General features: G+C 46.6%; 2 long non-coding RNA genes across 2 annotated transcripts; both read right to left on the minus strand.

The window, feature by feature from the left end:
• Positions 1 to 2,331: 2,331 nt before the first annotated feature.
• On the minus strand, positions 2,332 to 3,614 carry LOC116677378 (uncharacterized). Its single transcript, XR_004328976.1, has 3 exons — positions 3,515 to 3,614; positions 2,746 to 3,135; positions 2,332 to 2,571 (listed from the first exon to the last, which is right to left on the minus strand). It is a non-coding gene; the product is annotated as an uncharacterized LOC116677378 (long non-coding RNA).
• A 303-nt stretch (positions 3,615 to 3,917) lies between these two features.
• Positions 3,918 to 5,708, minus strand: LOC116677379 (uncharacterized). The gene is made up of 3 exons (XR_004328977.1): positions 5,471 to 5,708; positions 4,343 to 4,485; positions 3,918 to 3,942 (listed from the first exon to the last, which is right to left on the minus strand). It is a non-coding gene; the product is annotated as an uncharacterized LOC116677379 (long non-coding RNA).
• Between the last annotated feature and the right edge of the window lie 245 nt (positions 5,709 to 5,953).

The raw sequence follows: 5,953 nt of genomic DNA on the forward strand, positions 1-5,953 counted from the left end.
AAATCTGGTTAAAAAAAAATCTCTGGCTCGCTCGCTCTCCCTCTCTCTCTCTGTCTCTCTCTCTCTGTCCCTCTGTGTGTGTGTGTGTGTGTGTGTGTGTGTGTGTGTGTGTGTGTGTGTGTGTGTGTGTGTGTGTGTGTGTGTGTGTGTGCACAACGGCAATGACGGCGTTTCTTACATGTGCACGCTGAAGCAAATATATGCAAAGTATTATTTTGTGACTGGTCACTGGTGCCTTAATCAGAGTACATATGTGTTGACTTTCTCTGATTAAGGGGGGGGAAAAAGAATCTTCCTTTGTGCTTTTAACTGGGGTTATTTCTGATATAAACTCATCTCATTTTAACCCCGGAAGAGCGCGCCTTGGGCGGGGACAGCTGCTGCCAATTCCCCCCTCTCCCACCTGTCCCTCTCTCCGGTCCCTCGCGGTTCATTTTACCCCAGGAAGAGCGCGCCTTGAGCGGGCAGACCTGCTGCAAACTCGCGCGCTGCCTCCGGTCCTAGTCTCCGTTATCTCCCCCCCCCCTCTCTCCCCCCCCCACCACCACCTCTACTTTACCGCGGTGAGGACGCGCCGTCAGCGGTCCGAGCTCTGCCAGTCCAGCCCAGCCCCCCCCCCCCCAGACTCCCACAGCCCCAGTCCCAACCCTCCAGAACCTTGCGCACCGGGCGAACCTGTGTACCCGAACTTAAGCACCCCCCCTCGGACTAAACCCCCCATCCGCACCCGCCAAAGCTCCGTGCCCCTGGTAACCTAAATCAAGTTTCGTGCCTCGGGTAACCTAACTGACTTACAGCGAGGTGAATGACAGCTTTCGCCAGAGCAGCGTGTGTTGTTTATCGTGCAGACACGTGAGAGAGTGGTCCACCTGAAATATTGCTGTTCATTCTGCTGTCTCCATACACATTATTTGCACTTAACGCTTGTGTTTTACCCACACCAAAGTACCGAAAAGTTCGAATTAAAAGTGTGGGGAGAGCCGTGTGCAAGCTGACGTAGCCGTGCTCTTCTTGGCAAAAGCACGGCTACCGCCGACACAGCTTCTTCCGGGCCCTGGCCTGAATCCTGACCGCAGCCTACACATGAGCTCAGTTCAATCAGCGCCACATGCTCTATATAAAGGACCCAATGTGTCCCACTCCCTTAATCCATGGTGCGGTTACCCAGAGTTCCTCGCTTTCGCTTGACGTTAATTTATGCAATTTAACCAGGAAATAGACCCGTTTTTGATAATATCTCCGGAGGGGAAGGTCGTACGGACTATTGCTTGGCACCACTGGGAAGCCAGTAAGGGCTTTTGGGGGGTAGGTCTAGCTGCCATAGCTCTGGCACCTTCCTGTCAAACGTTATAAGCCGAACAAAAACGGCAGCGCCTGGTCTCCTGTTAACCCGGCCCGTTGACACGGAGAGCAGCGTGTTGCCGCCCCCTCGTGGCCAAGTTGTGTAAGTTGTGTGCCAGCTTGACCTCTGACGCTCTCCACCTGAGCGGGCTGCTCGAGCCTCACTGGGATGGACAGGAGGACAGCTTTGATTCACCACGTATCCACTATTCCCACAGCCAACAATGGGACTGAAGCAGGGAGGAGGGAACATTAAAAACTAATAAAATGTTGAATATGTTTGAATTCAGTACGGCCTAATCTTGTCTCTGTATTCAAAGTAGACGTGGCTTATTACTCTTAGCACTGGGGCTTCATTAGTGCTGAACATATGACAATATATAAAACCAGACGAGAAATGAGTGCGTCCTAAGAAATGATGAAAATGTGTTTTTTCAGCAACAGCTTTATTGAATAAAACACATTCAAATAGAGCTACACACCAATGCAAACACATACTTTTCTCAAAATAAGTGTCTACAGACAAGAACATGACTTTGACCTAATAATAACAACAACAATACTAACAATCATTATTATAGGCATTACCTATGCAGAGGGGGATCAGATCTGTGATGTGGGTGGAGAGCTACAGACCTAAGCAAGCTGTGCTTGCCTCCGACTTCAGCTCAGCTTTGAAAAGCCTTCCGTAGACTCTGAGTCTAGACAGGACCTAGCGCAGCAATCCCACTAGCTATCAGTCTGACTGCGTTCATGTGGGCACATTAAAACATTCACAAAGACAGTTACAGAACAAAGCTCGTCAGTGCAATGCTCAGTTTCCAGGGACTGAGGACAACGGGAGGGAAAATCGCAACTCCAAGCATCCAGCATGCAATAACAACTATTATATACCATTATAAACTATTATGTTATAACATATTGCATTATACACTTACTTTCTTACATTTAACATTTACTTTGGTCATTCAGTGTCACTCTAATTCAAATAAACGTGCATCTTTTTTCAGTTGAACAGTTTCTTTAGCCTGCACTTGGTAAGCTGGCAAACCATAAGATCCTTCACTTTCGTCTGACAGACCCTTCTCTTCCACTTTCACCGACAGATCCAACGCCTCCAACAGACCCATATCTTCTTCCAACAGACCGCTCTTCCTGGGGCTGGCCAAAGTCCTCCAATTTGGTGGGTGGCGGTGGCAGGGACGGGATGAGGGCAGCTTGATTCTGCAACTTATACAAATAGAACAATGACGATAAGTAATAGCAATAGCCATTGTTATTGTGGCAATAGTAATTTGAAAAGCTTCATTTGCACAGCGCCTTTATAAAAAAAAACAGACAGTGCTTGGGAAAAAGCAACCACCAAAAAGAAACAAAGAACCACATGAACATATCAAAACAAACCTTGTAGGGGACAGTCTGACGCAGCCTCCAAATCCTCATTCTTCACTTTGTCCAGGGTGAGTTTCCCCGGGATCAGCAGCTGCTGCAGTCTGGCCTGCGGCAAGGCCCATTTGGTGGCAAAGATTTTGAAGATGCACATGGTCTACGTAGGCTCCATTCTGGATAAAGGCCACGCAGGACATGAAGGTCAGCGTGTTGAGGAGCAAACCTCCCTCCATCTCCTTTGGGAGCCTCTGCAAGGATGTCGCCATCCTGGGCCTGCCGTGCTATGTGTACACCTCCAGCTCAGGAGAGCTTTGGTGTTGTCTGAGGCCACGGGGGTGAAGTCTGCGTCCGGTGCGGGGCAGAGAATTGGCGAGGCGCCGGGCCGACATCGTCTCAATCTGCCACCTTTCTCCCCAAGAAGAAAAGAAGAACGTTAAATTCATCGACAAATAGGAGAGAATTTAATGATGTAGTCCAAACGCATTTATTTAAAAGTACTTTACCAGTTTATTACAATTGCAGGAGGCCCACCTTCATATTTATTTCAATGCAAAGAGACCCGGGTTGCAGGTGTGGAACTCTTTAATGCTAGAAAGTGTCATTTTGCGCTCCAATCAGCTTCAAACTTAACCAGATGACTAACGCTAAATCAGGCGAGTACCACCCATGTGTAGAGTGAAGAAACGGATGACGGACTCCACCCCATAGTTGGAAAAGATCAAGGTTTTTTTCAACCATTTAACAAGGAAAATGAAAAGGTGCGAATGAACTGAAAATGACTCACTTTTGGTTCTCTGGGTCTGTCTGAAGGAGCCCCTCTTCCTCCTCTCTCCTCCTCCTCCTCCTCCTCCTCCTCCTCCTGTTCCCCTAGTACGGCGTCGGCGTCTTTTTCCCCTCCTCCTGCTCCTCCTCCTCCTCCTAACAACAGGTGAAACACATCAGGGAGAAAACACAGAGCAGAGAGTAGAACGAGACGTTTGAAACTGTCGCCTGAGCTCCAGTTAGCCTAAAAATCCAGAGGAATTTCAGACCCACATTTAAGCCAAGAATTAGTTCTGATGATGCAGAAATACACCGATGCCCATGGATCAATTGGATAACACCCTTACCGTCTGTGGGACAGCTTGTAGAGTACGTCCAGCTCAGTTCTGGGCCCAGTCTGGGCCTGTGGCTTGGAGCCTCCTCGCCCTCCATCCTCTCCTGACCTGCTCTCTGCACATGGAAACAAACAGCACAACAGAACGTTGTTGTTGTTGTTGTTGTTTTTTGATCTATGGATTGACTGGCTCACATCAAATTAGGCCAAGTTAAATTGATACATCTCAGTACATCATTTAATTCAGATGACGTACAGACCAAGCAGGTGCTTCTCATCTTGCGTTAGTGTGTTAAATGACATGCAAACGACCCACACACGACTTCTTAAACAATTGACTACTTCAATTTCGAGCCATGTGTTGACCGCCACCCTAACAGACCAAAAACGTCATGAAAACGCACAGGGACTTGCAAAAGCACTCGATTTCTGAATTGACTGAAATAACGTCGACACAAAACTATAAATTCAGTACCTGCGGGTTAAAAGAAAGAAGGGATTTGGGTTGTTCCTCACCTCGAAGATCGAGATCTCCTCTGTGAAACGCAGCTGCTGCTGCCTCATGTGGCTCTCCTCCCTCTGACTTCCTGTGGCTCACACTGATTGCACCTCTTGGGCCAGCTGCGTGACCACTCCCACGTGCAGCCAGGATAAAGGTGCTGCAGGGGCAAAGAAAGAATGTTGAGGGCTGGCACCCTTAAAAACATGAATTAAAAATAGAAAATAAAAATTGTATTTCTTTGAAATTGTAACAATAAATGAAGTGCATTGAGACAACTCTGACTGCTTTACCAGTTCATTAAAATTGCATTATTCAGGAGGCCCACCTTCATATTTATTTATATTCATTGCCAGGCTGGCTTCGCAATGACAGATGTGCTAGGAGACGTTGCCAGGCAGTTTCCTAAACCCAACCGGGCTATAACAGCAATGCCCCCGGGAGCATTTAATCAGTACTTCCACTTTTACCAGAGTATTCTTTAACACAAGTATCTGTACTTCTACTTAAGTACGGAAAGGGTTAGGGTTACAAGTACAGATACTTGTGTTAAAGAATACTCTGGTAAAAGTGGAAGTACTGATTAAACTTCTTTACTCAAGTAAAAGTAACAAAGTACAGGCTTGGAAATTTACTTAAAGTATAAAAGTAAAAGTAGCCTTGCGAAAGCTACCTGGAGCACAAAAATGTTACTAGAGAGACACTGAGGAACTTCAGTGGACATGGAGGACATGTCTTTATATGGCAAAGGCTACATTTTAAATGGATTTCTGCCAACAGGCCTAAAACATAACATATATGATTATTATGACAGAAACTGGGACTCCAGGTTAATAAGATTCTGACTCATTAGTAAGATATGAATTCAGTGCGTCTCTCTCTCTGTGTGTGTGCGTGTCCCTCTCTCTGTGTGTGTGCGTGTCTGTAGTCAGAACATAGCCTCAGACCGATACCTTCTAACACACGCTTTTAGCTGGTCTGCAACACAGACCACAGCGATGCAACGTACATGGATTCATTGTAGGCTACTCGCGTTTCCAGGTGCTCGCAGCCAGCCACTCTGCCCACACGAGCACACCTTGCCACGGCTAGAGCACGCAACAACTGCCACCACAAAGTCGTTTCTGCAAACACACTTGACTCACCCCTCTCTGTCTTCTTTTGCCTTTGACTGTCACTCCTTTCCAACAACGCACTGGGCGGATATATTCCTCCGTTAGCTACAACTCCACCGGCGCCGCTGACGGAAGATAAACAACTGTGTCAACTTCCTGTCATGAAATTGACATGTGACTTCCTTTGGATATCAAATTAAAAGCATCAAAACGGAAGTTGCTGTCTCTTTTGTTGTAATGTCTTGGAAAACAGATCCACTTTTTTAAATTGTCTTCTTTTAAAATAACTTGTGTGTGTGTGTGTGTGTGTGTGTGTGTGTGTGTGTGTGTGTGTGTGTGTGTGTGCGCGCGCGCGTGCGTGCGTGCGTGCGTGCTTAGACTTGGACTTCTCGGTATTGAAATTTCCAGCAGCACTTTTAGCAAGAGAAAAAGAAATGAAAAAATAGAAAAAAGACAGTATAAAGACAACAAAATAACAATAATAACAAATATGAGAACATTTGTCAAATAAAC

Source organism: Etheostoma spectabile, unplaced genomic scaffold (assembly GCF_008692095.1).
Source record: "Etheostoma spectabile isolate EspeVRDwgs_2016 unplaced genomic scaffold, UIUC_Espe_1.0 scaffold00004987, whole genome shotgun sequence".
Taxonomy (NCBI): Eukaryota; Metazoa; Chordata; class Actinopteri; order Perciformes; family Percidae; genus Etheostoma; species Etheostoma spectabile.